This window comes from Rhamphochromis sp. 'chilingali', assembly GCF_963969265.1.
Source record: "Rhamphochromis sp. 'chilingali' genome assembly, chromosome: 5".
In the NCBI taxonomy this organism is placed as follows: domain Eukaryota; kingdom Metazoa; phylum Chordata; class Actinopteri; order Cichliformes; family Cichlidae; genus Rhamphochromis; species Rhamphochromis sp. 'chilingali'.
In genome coordinates, this window is record NC_137932.1 from 32,610,043 (window position 1) to 32,627,246 (window position 17,204).

General features: G+C 40.6%; 1 protein-coding gene and 1 long non-coding RNA gene across 3 annotated transcripts in view; one reads left to right on the forward strand and one right to left on the reverse strand.

Annotated features, from left to right (window-relative positions):
* Positions 1 to 17,204, reverse strand: part of cdk19 (cyclin dependent kinase 19) — a 79,750-nt gene that overhangs the window by 37,806 nt on the left and 24,740 nt on the right. The gene's annotated exons all lie outside the window — the stretch shown is intronic.
* LOC308396526 lies at positions 11,283 to 15,713 on the forward strand. 2 transcript variants are annotated; one of them, XR_013971588.1, is made up of 5 exons: positions 11,283 to 11,599; positions 12,297 to 12,362; positions 12,713 to 12,868; positions 13,321 to 13,413; positions 13,711 to 15,713. It is a non-coding gene; the product is annotated as an uncharacterized lncRNA (long non-coding RNA). The 2 variants fall into 2 exon arrangements; XR_013971589.1 differs by lacking the exon at positions 11,283 to 11,599 and adding an exon at positions 11,608 to 11,755.

The following is a 17,204-nucleotide window of genomic DNA, read 5'->3' on the forward strand; positions in this document are numbered from 1 at the left end:
GTCCCAGATATAAACCTAGTGGGAGTATCCCCCCACAGAGGGACAAAAGGACCCCCTGATGATCCTCCAATCGCCTGAGCCAAGGTGTGAAACTGGGTGTGGGTCCCAATCAGCCAGAGTTTCGGGTGAGTTCATTGTGAAATCTGGTCCCACCTTATCATGCGAATTCCTGAGATCAGATGGCCCAGGATGTGAGTGGACGTTAAGGCGTCTGGGGAGGGATCTCAAAACTGGATTATAGATGGCAGAGAGTTGGTGTCGTAAACCACCGCCTCTGTTCAAAGATGGTCGCTCACAGTGGACATAGATGGCTTCTTTCACTCCTCTTTCAAACCATCTGTCCTCTCTGTCCAAAATGTGAACATTGGCATCCTCGAAAGAGTGTCCTTTATCCTTAAGATGCAGACTTTAAGAACGCCCATTTAGGATAGCCGCATGTTTTAAGTGCGGCTATCAAAACGTGCACAACACAGAAGAGCCACCTCCACAGGACAAGACTCAGCAGTTCATCTGCATCTTAAGGATAAAGGACACTCTTTCGAGGATGCCAATGTTCACATTTTGGACAGAGAGGACAGATGGTTTGAAAGAGGAGTGAAAGAAGCCATCTATGTCCACTGTGAGCGACCATCTTTGAACAAGGCGGTGGTTTACGACACCAACTCTCTGCCATCTATAATCCAGTTTTGAGATCCCTTCCCAGACGCCTTAAAGCCCACTCACATCCTGGGCCATCTGATCTCAGGAATTCGCATGATAAGGTGGGGCCAGGTTTCACAATGAACTCACCTGAAACTCTGTCTGATTAGGACCCACACCCAGTTTCACACCTTGGCTCAGGCGATTAGAGGATCATCAGGGGGTCCTTTTGACCCTCTGTGGGGGGAAACTCCCACTAGGTTTATATCTGGGACTCTCCACCATTTGACCTTAGAACTGAAGAAGCTTCTCAGATGAGAGGTGAAACGTCTTCAAGTAACTTAAAGAAGTCCAGACGCTTTTCTTTGCAAGTCTTAGTTTTACTGGATCTCAGTGCAGAATTTGATACAGTTGACCACAACATATTACTCGACTGGAGAACTGGGCAGGTCTTTCAGGAACTGTACTAAACTGGTTCAAAACATACTTAGAAAACAGGAAATACTTTGTATCAATAGGTAACTTCACATCTGAGCAGACAAGTATCGCATGAGGAGTTCCCCAAGGTTCCATCTTGGGACCCCTTCTGTTTAACATTTACATGCTCCCACTGGCACAGATTATAAAGAACAACAAAATAAACTATCATAGCATAACTATGCAGATGACACACAAATATATATCACAATGTCACCAGGAGACCGAGGCCCTGTACAGGCTCTTGATAAATGCATTGAGGAAATTAATGACTGGTTGTGCCACAGTTTTCTCCAGCTAAACAAAAACAAAACTGAAGTAATAGTCTTTGGTGCCAAAGAAAAACAATTACAGGTCACCAGAGCACTTCAATCTATACACCTAAAAACCACAAACCAGGCGAGAAATTTGGGTGTAGTGATGGATGCAGACCTAAACGTAGAAAAACACATTAAGACAATAACAAAATCGGCTTACTATCACCTCAAGAATATATCACGGATAAAAGATCTGATGTCTCAACAGGACCTGGAAAAACTAGTCTATGAATTCATCTTTAGCAGGCTTGACTACTGTAACAGCATCTTTACAGGTCTACCTAAAAAAATCAGTCAGACAGCTGCAGCTCATTCAGAACTCTGCTGCTCGAGTCCTCACTAAGACCAAAAAAGTGGACCACATCAGTCCAGCTCTGAGGGCTTTACACTGGCTGCCTGTCCGTCAGAGGATAGACTTTAAAGTTCTGATGCTGGTCCATAAAGCTCTGAATGGTTTAGGACCAAAATACATCAGTGACCTCCTGACCCAGTATGAACCTTCCAGATCCCTCAGGTCATCTGGATCCGGTCTTTTATCAGTTCCCTGAGTCAGAACCAGACACGGAGAAGCTGCATTCAGCTTTTATGCTCCATATATCTGGAACAAACTCCCAGAAAGCCTCAGATCACCTGAAACACTCAGTTTATTTAAATCCAGGTTAAAGACTCACCTGTTCTCAGCTGCATTTGAATAAAACACCAAATCCACACTTTTAAGCTTAAATTTCAAAACTTACATTTTAACTACTGATTTTATCTACTGTTCTGATTTTATCTACTGTTTTTTTTATTCAATTTTAAATCATGCTTTTTATTTGTTTTTGTTTTTAATGTCTCTGTGAAGCACTTTGAATCACCTTGTTGTTGAATTGTGCTATATAAATAAACTTTCCTTGCCTTGCCTAAACCTATCCCCAGTGTTGGGTAAGTTACTTTAAAATAGTAACTTAGTTACATTACTAGTTACTTCTCTCAAAAGTAACTCAGTTACTTCAAGTTACTCGTTACTTTCAAAGTAACTAGTTACTAGGGAAAGTAACTTTGGTTTTACTCAGAATTCTCTTGTTAATGTGTTTCTTCCATAACTTTGCCAGTCTTCTAGCTTGCTTACTTGCCACAAGTGCACTGTGCCACCTACCAATAGAAAGGAAAAGATAATGTGCATATTTCCACGAGAGAAATCCCACGCCTGGACCGTCATTGACTGCTGCCATGATTCTAGCCTACGTCACAGAGTCATGTGCGCCTTTTACATCCAACACAAAAACTGCAGTCGTGGTGCTTTCGATTGTACTCAGAACTTGGAAATTCTGCCTTCTGAATAGGAAGATGTAGGTAACACCAGACTGCAGATGAGCTACATACAGAGCTGGACTGGGACAGAAAATTGGCCCGGACATTTTGACTAGAGACTGGCCCACCATCATAGGAAAAATCATAAAGCCTTTGAATGAAAATAAACACTGTTGTGACAGTGATGTTCACTGTCTTGATGGTATATATGCATCAATCTATCAATCGTTTGTTGTAAGATTCAGATAATTATTTTTTAAAAGCTAGACATTTTAAATGAGAATAAGAAAGAAAAATATTTCTTTGTGCCCCCTTTTCCCTGTTAATGCCCTGGCAACACTTTGCTAGATCCGCCCCTGCACAGTTACCAGCTGTCAGCTACCTAAAAAAGGATCCTGGGGTTATTTGTCTCTCAGAAACAGTTCATAACTTCCCTTCAACTCATTCATGTCACCTAAAAGGTAAACCTGTTTCTCCATCACCTGTTCAGCTCTGATGATCCAGTAAGGACATCTCCTGGTTTCATCTTCATGTTTCCCTCTCACCACATATCCAAACCGACATCCTGACCAGCAGCTTTTTTACAGCTGTGGCTCCAGCAAACATCAGCTGATACTAGAATTTAATATTAAATAAATTCTAACAATAGCTGATCAAGCTTAAACGTGCTGCTGTTGTTTAGCGCGACATCCGCTGGTTTCCTCTTTCTGGCGCAAAGTGAGCGATAAACAAACAAGAGAGCCGATCAGCTGATCATTGATCAGTTTTCATGATTGAAGTAGAAACGGGAGAGGGAGGGGGGAGAATGAAAGAAGAAGAGGCAGCTGTGCAGCAAAGACACAGAATAACTCCAGCTTTGTGCCTTTTTCATTGTAGCTGAATTACGGGACAAACTGTTCCTTTTCACCTCAATACGAAACGCGTAATATTTTCTCTGAATACCAGACGGGACGGTTGGCAACTCTAATAACTTATGAACAAAATAAAGTGCAACATCATTAACTTCATAGCACCACCCAGCTGTATAGAAACTCCGTCATGCTAGCTAGCACGCAGTACGGAAAAAGTCAGAATAACGAAAATAAACTGCACCTAAACCTGGTTCATATCTGACCCAGAGAGACTGCAGGTCATAACTTCTTACCTGAAGTTCAGTTCACACTTGGACCGGTGGCCGCCTCGGGTCTCTTTTCCTTCTGCGTCCCTTTTCCTTCATCCACCTGCTGGCCTCCACCACTTGCTAATGTTACTGAATCTGTGGAAGCTCCGCGATAGCCACCACACGAAGTAACGAGTAACGACCCTATCTAAATCCCAGTAACGACTAACGCGTTCCTGATTTTGGCATAATAACTAGTTACCGTGCTCGTTACCACAATAATAACGTAGTTACTGTAACGCGTTACTTAATAACGCGTTAGTCCCAACACTGCCTATCCCTAACCTAATTATAACCCTAACTGTAACTAAAACCGCATTTTGAGTATCAAAAATGCCTTCAAACTGGGAACTGGGATTTTGGTCCCCATAAGGGCTGTTGGTCTAGTATAGTAAACTTCCAATTTCTGGTACCCACAAAGATATTAATACACACACACAAAGTGAGAGAAGTCATATAGAGCCCAACGGATTTTTGGGGGGTTCCTTTTTGTTAATGAATTTATTTTCTGGTCTATATAAGCTAAAAAAAAAATTATTTTATCCAAATTGACGGCTTCAAGTGTCTTCTTTAACTCAACAAACTGAAATAAGTAAGGTTTCGATTTATGTATGCCATGAAGCAAATCATGGATTACAGCACACACAGCTAACTACCTAAATCAACCACAGAAGTATTCACATGATCGAAAATGGATAATAAGATTCTACCCAGTAAATACACATCAGATCAATTAGAATATTTCTCACTATACCCTCAAGGTAGGCAAGAATAGCTCTATCTCAGAAAACGGCAGAGAGGGGTACAATACTGGAATTGTATCCAGGCTATTTGGTTTTGCCTCATATGGGGAAATGAGGTTTGTGTTTAATAACAGCCTTAATCCACATGCTATAATGGGGCATTGTGATAGTAAGCTTGGGCTTAGGGCTTGAATCCCCCCATGCACTACAGCACCACTTTAAACCACCACTTAGGCCGCGTGCTGAACGAGGCAGACCCAGTACGACTTTGTGATCACTGACTCTATGCGAGACCACGGTTAAACACAAAGTCCATAGCTGACACAGATTAGAGACTATGGGCTAACCCCTGTATTATTTAATAACCCACTCCCATAGGTTAACTCCTGATGATTTTGATATGTTAACTGACAGCTGGGACAGACTCCAGCCCAGACGTGGAGAGGTTGGAGCATGAAGCAATGGCTTCATGGTAACTTGTTAACTAGTTAATTTAAACAATTATTTAGCAAAAGTTGTACAAACACAAAAAATACCCCCCAAAAGTTTCCTCCACAAAGGAAAAAAAAAACATGACAGAAGCCACATTTGCTAAAATAAGTCACAAAATACACATTATCCTATTTACATTCAACATATCAGCACTTAAGTGAGGTTCAGGCTTAGCTTACACTTTAGACACATTGTAAACAAACACAGCATCAAATGGACGTGTGCTGTATTAATCCCTGGCTGCTAAAATCTGCAGGCCATGCATCCTTGGCCAAGATGCTAAACTCTGATTGCTCCCAATTCATTCATCGTGTAAGTCTGTGTGAATGTGTGTATGAATAAGACTTGTTATTTAAAGCGTTTTGAGTGCTCAAAGAACCAGAAAAACACTGCTAGCAAGTAAACATACATGTAAACAATGCAGATTAGCAAACAGCACAAGCTATACTTTTATAAATGTTTGGCAAGGAAGAAAATGTCCCCAGTGTGTTTGTAAAGCCCCAGGGATACAAACATGTTCTCGTGAGTAACCAGGGATGTACACACAAAAAATTTGTCACATGTTTGCCCCACAATAAACCTGGTTGGTAAAAGAAGATTTATGGATTCATGTTGATTGACACTGTCACCTCAAGAAGGTTCCTGGTTTGAATCTCCTGGTAGTCTAACTTCACAATTCACAAAGGGAAACTGGTTCTTGAGTGTCACAGGTCACAAAACATTGTTCTGCTCATCTGCTGTAGGTAAGAATATACTGCCAATATCTGAGTAAAGGAAGTGGTTGACGGTGTAAAATTTACCAGTCCAAACACCATGGCCACCCTTCATTGACCCACTATCAAAGGCAACATGAAGTAACAACCATTTCTCTACTTGGCTTCACATGACAGGAACAAAACAGCACGAGATGCACTGGTGTATGTACAAAATATGGTTATCTCTCGTGTAAATAAAGTTTTTCACAGGGAGCTTCACTTTGCAACCTGCTGACAAAATAACACAGAGTCCTGGGAAAACACTAACACAGGTCACAATCACGCACGTCTATAATCCTGGGAGAAATCCAGAGGTCCTCTGGGAAAAAAACTTTAAATTGCAGAAAATCTTGTGACCAGGCCATTTAGGCCACACGTGCTGGGATGGTGGGCTCGCCCTAAATCGTCACCACATTGAACAGCTTTCTGCTGCAAAAACCTGCTGATTTTAAACTCACTGAGTATCTGAATAAAAGCTGAACTACAAACTTTTGCCCACATTTCACTACATAAATTGATCATTATGTGTAAAGTAAATGGGAAAAAGAGGGATAAGATAAGATAAGATAAGATAACCTTTATTAGTCCCACACGTGGGAAATTTGTTTTGTCACAGCAGGAAGTGGACAGTGCAAAAGTTATGAGGCAAAAATTAGAATACAATAAGAATAAATACAGTACACAACTGTACAGAATAGAATAAAATAAAATACTATATACAGTAGAATAAAATAAAATAAATATACAATAAGATAAAAATAGAATACAAATACAAATACTATATACAACTGAGTAAAAATACAACGATGACAGAAAGGATTATTGCACTTAGTATTATTGCATATGTATGGATGTGTGTGCTTGATCAGTTAAAGTCTTTATTATGGAGTCTGACAGCAGTGGGGAGGAAAGACCTGCGAAATCTCTCCGTCCCACACCGTGGGTGCCGCAGTCTCCCACTGAAGGAGCTGCTCAGTGCTGTCACAGTCTGCTGCATGGGGTGGGAGATGTTGTCCATCAGGGATGACAGCTTAGCCGCCGTTCTCCTGTCACTCACCACCTCCACTGGGTCCAGAGGGCATCCTAGAACAGAGCTGGCCCTTCGGATCACCCTGTTCAGTCTCTTCCTGTCCCCAGCAGAGATGCTGCCGCCCCAGCAGACCACGCCATAAAAGATAGCAGAAGCCACAACAGAGTCATAGAATTTCTTCAGGAGTGGGCCCTCCACTCCAAACGACCTGAGTCTCCGCAGCAGGTACAGCCTGCTCTGCCCTTTCCTGTAGAGGGCGTCTGAGTTATGAGTCCAGTCCAGTCTATTGTTCAGATGAACACCAAGGTACCTGTAGCTGTCCACAGCCTCAATGTCCATACCTTGGATGTTCAGTGGTTGCAGTGGAGAATGCTTGTGCCTGCGGAAGTCTACCACCAGTTCCTTGGTTTTACTGGCGTTGATCTGGAGGTAGTTCAGCTGGCACCAGTCCACAAAGTCTTGGGTCAGACCTCTGTACTCCTTGTCGTCCCCATCAGTGATGAGGCCGACTATTGCAGAGTCATCAGAGAACTTCTGCAGGAAGCACTGGGTGGAATTGTGGGAGAAGTCTGCAGTGTAGATGGTGAAGAGGAACGGAGCCAGAACCGTTCCCTGTGGGGCCCCCGTACTGCAGACGACCCTGTCCGACACACAGCCCTGAGTCCTCACATACTGTGGTCGGTCGGTGAGGTAGTCCAGGATCCAGGTAGTGAGGTGATGGTCCACTCCAGAGTTCACCAGCTTGTCCTTTAGAACCGAGGGAAGAATGGTGTTGAAGGCACTGGAGAAATCAAAGAACATGATTCTCACAGTGCTTCCAGCGGTCTCCAGGTGAGCGAGGGAACGATGTAGGAGGTGAATGACGGCATCATCCGCTCCAATGCCAGGCTGGTAGGCAAACTGAAGTGGGTCCAGTGATGAGCTTATTAGGCGCCGAAGCTGAGCCAGGACCAACCGCTCCAGGGTCTTCATCAGGTGGGATGTCAGAGCCACCGGCCTGTAGCTGTTGAGGTCCTTGGAGCGTGAAGTCTTTGGCACTGGTACAACACAGGAGGTTTTCCAGAGCTGTGGGACTCTTCCCAACCTCAGGCTCAGGTTGAAGAGGTGCTCCATCACCCCACACAGTTGGTCCGCGCAGGACCTGACGACCCTCGAGCTGATGCCATCTGGACCCGCTGCCTTCTTGCCATTAATCCTCCTCAGTTCCCTCCTAACCTGGGTGGTTGAGAGAGACAGGCTGGAGCCTTGTGTTGAGTGTGTATTGGATGCTGTTGTTGGGGGTGGGGGGGAGTGAGCAGGGTGAATAGAGGAGGTGTGAAGTGTCTGAGGTGGAACAGCAGCAGTGGGGGTGGGTGAGTCTGCAGCCGATGTTGCAGACTGCCTCATGGCTGAGTTAAATCTGTTGAAGAAATGATTCAGTTCATTTGCCCATCTCACATCCCTCCCAGGCAGAGAGTTCTGCTGTTTGTGGCCCGAGATGGTTCTGAGGCCTCTCCAGACTTCACCAACGTTGTTTTGTTGAAGCTGGTTCTCCATCTTCTGCCTGTAGCTCTCCTTCCCATTCCTTATCAGTCCCCTCAGCTCTCTCTGCACCCTTTTCAACTCCTCTTTGTCTCTGGATTTGAAGGCCCTCCTCTTCTGCTTGAGGACGGTTTTAATTTCTGGGGTAATCCAAGGTTTGTTGTTGGAGAAACACCGTACAGTCCTGGTAGGTACAGTGTTATCCACACAGAATACACAGAACCAAAGATCTGACTGTTTGGCCTTCAAAGTGAAATAGGTCAAAGAAAGAAAAGCAAAACCCACTCAGTGGTTTCTAAATATGTGAAGCTAAACCAGATTTAGTCCACTTCGAACAAGCTCACCCGAGAACCAACTGGGTGCACGTCATTGAGCATCACATGACATTTTGAATTTCCATCTATTCTGCATCTGACGTCTAAGACAGGACATCTACCATTGTCAGCAGTGGGTTAGAATGAAACCATTGCTTTGTTTCTAGTGCAGCTGTTATTCAGTATCTGGGATCACATTTCTGTAAACCACTCATAGCTCTGTTCCAAGAAATCAACTTTTAGTTTCACATTTTACCTAAAAATGTGGTTGCATGATGGTGGCATGAGTGGTACTGCTGCCTCACAGTAAGAAGGTTTCTGGTTTGAATGTGGAACTGGTACTGTGCAGCTACACAGCACCAAGAAGTGCTTGTTACGGGTGACTGGTGACTGGTATTTGTACTTGGTAGGGAGCTGGAATGTTTGAATTCCTACTGCTAAACATTATTATGACTAATACTGACTGACACATTCTTTCGAAAGACTAAACTAGAATTAATCTGATAGATTTCACCTGACCTCGATGGTCTGTTTTGGCTACATCTCAGACTTCACATTAGTGTCTCAAAGTGCATAACACTGACAGAAGGTTTGGCGAGCAACAAAAGGCCACAAGAAAAGCAGTTGTGCCCTGGATCTTGCTGCTTGTGAGGACTGAATAACCACTTTTCTTGTGTGGCTGGCAGGCAATAGATCCACTTCAGGCTGCTTCGTGCCTGCCACTGGTTAGAGACAAACACTGCAACTCTGTCTACGGGGGGTGATGGGCCGGGCCTTCTCCCTCCACAAAGAACAAAAGTGGCGGCTACAGGCTGAGCCAGACGGCAGCAGAGCAGCAGCCATTTGGTGTTCTTACAGTATAAATACTACTGACTAGAGAGTAGGATGCAGCTGCACCTATAACTAATGATGCATCACATCAGAAGAATATTTCCTTACCACAACAACAGCTGTCCCTGTGCATGTATGCTCTGTGCTTTACCAGGTTTTATTTCTTTAGATGAATCTTAATCATGAAAGAAAAGCCACCCCTTTCGAGGACAGCAGGACACCAGCACTCATTTTGCCCCTAGCAACCATCAGCTACCAACACCCTGTACAAATACAACTAAAGTATGTTCCTGTTTGCACAGCGATTGCCAGGACTGGCCGACGTGGGCCAGAAAACACACAAGCCCGTCTCATCAATAAGGCAGTCAGAGATTATAAAAGCCCATAATATTATATTTCTACCCTTCAGCCACTTTATTACTGTGGAATGTTCTTGGAGTAGATCATTATTACTGCGTGAACGATTGCACACTTATCTAAACATGAAGGAAGGCTAACGAAAACAAAATAACATCCTTCAGTTATATTATCTGGCGTCTGTGTGCCCACAAGTGCTGCTATGCCAGAAGGGAATGTTTATGAGGGCAGGACATTTAGCTAAACAAAAGCCATTGTGACCCAACAGGGGAAACAGCTCGTTTTATGGAAATAATAAAATCCAGGAACAATGTTTCAATTCATGAAGGTCAAACATAATGAAGGGAACAGATGTGAAACAGCAGGTGGGTGAAAATAAATAAGCCATGACAGATTTTGGCGCACTTTGATAAAAATTGGAACAAAAAAAAGAAATTATTTCATATTTTAACAGAACCATACTTGGCCGTTACTTATTCAGTTTTTGCTATGTTTTGCTCATCCACCAACAACTGTTCACTGGCTACTTACTTTGTAAGTATTTGGTAATAGACTACAAAGAAACTCAGTCATAACATCATAATATAAAAAGACTGTCAGAGCTGTTTACACCTCCCCATTTCTCCAGTTCCTAAGATAATGACTATGAGAACAGATTATAATTAAAAGACAATCTGGCTAAGTGAACACAAATCATCTTATTTGCTGAGATGCTATTATCTGTCAACAAGAGAAAACATAACACATTTGACTCAACAAATAAAATTTAATATCAGAAGTGTATCCTGTGCTGGATTCATTTGGGGGTTCCTAAAGTTTACGCTCAGCTTCCTGACCATACTTAAAGTGCCAACAGACTCGGCCAACCAATGATGCTGTACCACACTGCCCAGATCTATCATGTTTTTGGCTTTCTTTGTCACCTGTGACAAGAAGGCTTTCCACAGAGAGCCCTTAGTAATGTCACAGAGAGGTGACATACCATACCATAATCAGAACTTCATTTACCCAGTAGATTTAACACCCTTTGTTTTTGTTTTTTTAACTTGGCCTTTTCAGCTTTATTTGATAGGGACAGTAGAGACTGACAGGAAACCAGGGGGAAGACATGCAGCAAAAGGCCGCGAGTCGATTCAAACCCAGGCCAGCCGACCATAAACCAATGCGGCATATGGTCACCTGGTCATCCCACTGAGCTAAACCAGTGCCCTGTAATACCCATTGTTAATAGAATAGGCTAGTTCGGCGCCCAGCGTGAGCTAATGATTCTATAGCCTTCACATGTGATCCTTTAAGGTGAAAAACTTGAGTACCTACACTCAAAAAAATGAATGAGGTGGATTGTTCAGTGTATATTAATTATTTATTTTCATTTTACTTAAAATATATGTTTTTGTTAAGTTAACATATGTTTTTCTAATCAAGTCTACGTAATTGTGTCTATTATTCAACGTACATAATACTAATGTGTTACTTGATCGCATAACATTTAAGTTAAGTCAATTAGGATCGATATACCTTGTATATCCACAAGGTGGCAGTAATGCAAAAACAGTTGTAATGAAACCGCGCAGAACAAGAAGGTTTCACGGCTTGTGCCTGCTCATGCGCAAGACTTCAAATTTAACTGAAAAAGGCTGTTTTGGCGCCAAGCTGCTGTTTCTTTGAGAGGTAAGACCACTTTTTTCTTTGACTATGTTGTGTAGTATCTATATGTCCAGCATGGTTATATTTTGCGTTTGTCTTACAAGACATGTTATATCGTTTGCGTGTGCTTGTTTTACATTAGTTTTACTGGGTCCTGGACATGCTTATTTTGTGGACTGTGTAAGAAACATTTTTATTGTTTTTTGTTTTATTAAGGGATTAGCTACAGGGGTTCATGGGGTTATTCTTTCAAGGGGTTATTTTTCCATTTGCTTTCTTGGGATTCCTTTTCTGTAATCCGAGAGTCGGAAATATCGAATAGGATAGCAAGGATAGCATAAAGTGACATTTAAAATCCAAAAAGTCAAGGGCGAAAGCCACTGTGACACCATTGTTCTGCTCTATCAGTAATCTGTATTATGTAAAAATGGTCTGTAAATACAGCATGTTTCCTAGCGGAGTTATACATATCAATGTAGTTATAAATTACAGTTTGTGAAAGTACACACTTAATTTTTTTAATAAAATTATTCAAGACATATGAGTGGACAGACAATGGAGGTCGACAGACCTGGTGATAATTGCTTCTATAGAAAGTTAGCACATGGCAGTGTCAATCTCTTGCTTTTCTTCTGAGTAGTATTTTATTTAGTTGTAATTCAAACAATAATTTGCTTCTTGAAATTAAGGAATTAATTTTTTTTTTCTTTATAAATCTCAGATCCTGCCTTTACCTGCTCCCTCCTATACTGATGTGGTGTATGTGGTATTGCTGAGCTTGTATGTGGTATGTGAACTGTTATACTTTTAAAAACAAAACTGTTTTATAAGTTAAGTTTTCTTTTGTGACCCATCCCATGCCCCTGTTATTTCTTCTCCACATCTGAACCATGGTAAAGGTTGCAGTTCAAGGGCCTGAGGCATGAAATTCTTTTCAGATCAGCTGTGATCAATATTTTTTGGAACTTGATAAATAACAATAAAAGCTGTAATGGCTCCATTAGCATTTTGTGTAAATGTTTGTGTTAAAATTATAGCTTTAATGAGGTCTTACTACATTAGTTTTAGTTTGTATATGTGTACATATAGTATGTATATTTACAGTACAGTATGTTGTGTTTGTTGACATATTTTCAGGTGGAAGCAGAATATGTGAGGATTACTACTGCTGCACATGTTCCAAGGCTTTTTACACAACTTGACCAATACACTGACCAGCTCATAAAAGTCTTCAAGAAAAAAGGAGGCGTTGCAGGGAAGAAAATTAGACAAACTTTGGCCCCAGCCACACAGGTGCGTTATTCTGTTGGTAGCAAAATATTATGGCTAATAAGATCATTTTCAAATTTAAACAGCTAGTGTATGGTAGCTGCACAGTGCACTTACATTTATATTAAGCAAGACAAAGTTTGGTACTCAAAACGTTGGAAAATTTAAATTACCTAAACATATGTAAAATCTGATCCCTTGATTTAGGTTAAACCAGAAGTGAATGTTTTTATGTTATGTTTTGAATGCAAAAAAGATGATGTATTAGTTTGTCTTTACCTCCATTATGGACATATATAATGTGGTGGAAACCCTGCCCAACAGGTTAACTATTCATGTCCATGTGATGATTAGTTGGTCTTGTGTACATGTCTATCTGTGCAGTGGATATGTCATTCATTTTGCGTATAACGTGAGTTTCTGTCATCCTAAAGTATATCTGTTTTCTCTTCCTGTATCTCTGCCACTCTCTACAGAAGGAAACCATTGAAAAGGGGAGGGAGTGTGTCCTCAGGGCACTACCTTTTTACCTGAATGAAGACCCAAGCATCCTCTTCAAAGAATAATTGGTTGGTAATTTTAGTTTAGTTTTTTATCTGTATTAAACCAAATTTTGAATAACTAATGTTGTTGCATGTTGTAATGTTGTTGTTGTTGTAATTTGCATGGAACCTGTTTAAATGTTTTGGGAAATCTTCTTGTATACCCAAACTATTTATATTTATCGTTGAATCTGTAGTCTAAAATAGTGGCGCACTGGGGTGCATGTTCCTAATATTGTGTTTACGTCATTAAAGGGTAGCTTTGGCCCTTTTTCTTTCTTTTTTTAAAACTGGATGCCATTTTTCTATGTTTTTGTGTCTAAGCTACAGCTGTTCAGAGGGAGCTGGAACAAATTACCCTTGCTATCTTTACCATCGAAAGAGCTGATGCCAGCACTCCTCCAGCCGATGTGGGTGTAAGCGCCAGACGTCTGCTTTATATTTTTATTTACGATTGAGTTCATGTTTGTTTTATAATTCATAGATTCATTACATAAGTCATCTTTTCAGGATTAATAAATGTGAAAATATATGTGTTTACATAAAGTAATTTTAAGTCACTGTTTTGGGATTGGAACCTAAAAGGGGGTACCTCTCACTTTAATTATGTAAGTGCAATAGTAGCATGAAACCCTGTGTGAGAGGGAAGGGGAGGAGCATGGACAGAGAGGTTAGGAGTCTCACGGTTTTCTGACCGTGTGCACAGCTAGTTCTGGATAACTGCTATTTTTTGGAACTTTCATGCTTTTTAGGAAGGAGTTCATTGTTACATCTTCTGTTTGTAATAAATAAACAGTCTTCAAATCATAATGCAACTGGAAGCATTTCTTTTGGAAACCAGGAACACGCGTCAGCCATAGACTCTTCTTTTTTGAACTTGGTTTATTGGAAATTACCCTACAGTGGGTATAACCATCTAGTGTGTCCTGCATGACCTGGAAGACCTGGCCTCTGCATGTGCACTCTTAATGGGTGGGATATATGCACTGAATCTCAGTTAACCTCAAGACTGAAAGCTAAGAGACAATCAAAAGTATTGAGATTTAAAGGATTTAATTGAGAGATGATACTGCACCAGAAATGTTGAAGGGTGGTGTGTATATTAGCGTTCAAGGCATATTGTTATGAGGTGGAAATATGTTCATATTCAGTTTGTGTTACATTGTGTGCATTGTAAAGGTAATTGCAATACATACTAAAATTAAGGGTAAGTTAGGAGGTTGATCTGATATCCTCGTGTTGGTGTTGTTCCCAGATCATCATACTAAATGTTGTTCCAGGATCAACATTGCAAGTGACCAATCAGAATGTTGTGACGTCATACTTTTGCGACTTCGGGAAAAACCGGCGTAAAACAAAAAACTGTACTTAAGCTGCGTGAAACCGCCTCTGTCCGCCGATCAACTGACCCTAACCCTAACCGTAACCCTTTAATAAACAGTAAGCAGAATTGATATTGTCCTTGCAACATTGGAATTTCATAAATGCACGAATGGCTTGGAATAGAATAACGTCACAACAATGTGATTGGTCACTTGCAATGTTGAACCTGGAACAACATTTTCATGATGGTCTGGGAACAACACCAACACGAGGATATCAGATCATCCAAGTTGGGAATGCAGGATGAATGTATATTTTGTGGACTTTTAAAGACGAACAATTGTTTCCATGTTAAAATGTTTCCATCTGAAGTTTTTTGCCCAAACACTGGTAAAATAAATGTTGACAGTGGCGAGTGTTAAATGGTTACTGCTGTGCTGTTGCAAAAAAACTGAACGCTGACAAGCTGTTTTATTGTTAGACCATAATGTTGGCATGTTTTGTTAAAGTTTTATTTGGGATGGTGACGTAATTTTCTTTGATTGCTAATATCAGTGGACTATTTATTATTATTATTATTATTATTATTATTATTGTTGTTGTTGTTACATTTTTTTTTTTTTTAATTGTGGCTGTTGAGGTGGACACTTCACTTTGCATTGTTAAAGGAAAGCACTTCATTGGCATTGTGTTACTGGACTGACCCTAAGCAATCATTGCAAATAGCAACTTTGCTATCCATTTTAGACACTAAAAGAAAAAAACACTCACAGACCTTACTAGCATCACATGTGCATAACTCAAGTGTCATCTTATCAATGTGTTATGTGATCTTCAATGCGTTTTTTTTTTTCTTCTATTTCTGGTAGATACAGACATTTAATTTAAAGTCTTGATGTTGCATCTGTCTACATACTGTTAATTACTAACCCTAATGAGCTGTTGTGTTTTATTTTGGACTGGGTTTACACAAATGCTCACTGAATGTGTTGGCAATAAAATAAATTTAAAAAAATAAGTTGGATGTACTTAATTCATTTGTGTGGAACCTGTTGACAAAATAGATTTATGTAAAACTAATTAATAAAGCACAAGGTGGCTGAAAATATAATATTTGAATTAATCTAACTTAAATTTAACATTTTACGGCCACAAATAAGAAATGTGTTGAAGTAACTAATCTAAACTATCTAACCTGAAAATATATCATCTATGTTCATACAACATAACTTGATTTAGTTAGTCTTAAATATGTCTTGTTAATCTTAAGTAGTTTTTTTAAATTAGATGAACTAAAGATTTTTGCTTTAAACTAACATAATTCAATTTCGTGGAACCTGTTGACAAAATAATTTTAATTAAAGTCAACGTTTCATTTTTTTGAGTGTACACTGTAAAATGTAATATTGTGTTTAATTAAAAATATTAAATAGGCTGAACTCAGTTTTTATCAATTTGTTATTAGAACTCGATTTAAATAAGTTACCAGTACTTTTGATGCAAAAAACGGTGATAAACTCAATTTATTTGAGTTGTCTTAACTTAGAAAAACTAAGTATGATGGAAGTTTTGCTTCTCAGTGCGGAAGGATGAAAGATGTGTTTTGAAAATGCCACGTCACTACCGTCCTCCTCCCTCGCGGATCAGTCCGCATGTTCATGGTGCCAGCGTTTGTTATGGAACATGTTGAGCAAACCTGGAAAAGCTCAGCTCAGGATATTATTGTTGTCATTGCTGTGGATCTTTAGCTGATACACTGACTTGGTGAGTAAATGTTTACTCTTATTCAAACTGATTTTGTGGCTTCTCTTAGTTTAGCATCAGGTTTATAATCTTGCTAGCTAGTTAGTGTTAGCCTAGCATTGCTGCTGCGGCTGGGCTCATGTTACTTAAAAATTAACACCACAGCCTTAAAAACCTTACATAAAACTATGTCTGTGAAATTTTCTGTTGATTGTTTGAAATAAAAAAGGGAGATAAGAGCCCAGACAAAATTCTTCGGGAGGTGCAGCCGTTAGGGGTGGGGTAGGGTGTGGGGGGTGTTTTCAATCCATAGCCATAACTAACTAATTAACTATATATATATGCAACGATATTCGTATCGATATTGAACCGTTCGATACAGTGCTTTCGGTTCGGTACGCATATGTATCGAACAATACAAAATTTGTAATTTATTTTATCAACTTTCCTTCTGACGATGCTGTCTGTGTTGAGCGCTCAGTGAATCTGCGTTCGACTACTCCGCCTAGGGTCGACAGTGCAGCCTAGGCGGAGTAGTCGAACGCAGATCCACTGAGCGCTCAACACAGACAGCATCGTCAGAAGGAAGAGCGCAGGGCAAGCTAGCGAGACAGAAGTTAAGCTCTCCTTGCAACATGGACCTTCCCCACCCTCATTCAGATCTGGTGTTTGGAATTATTTTGGTTTTCATGTGACGTATGACCCTGAAGGTAAGCGAGTCATGGACTAAAGTAAAACAGTATGTTGGATGT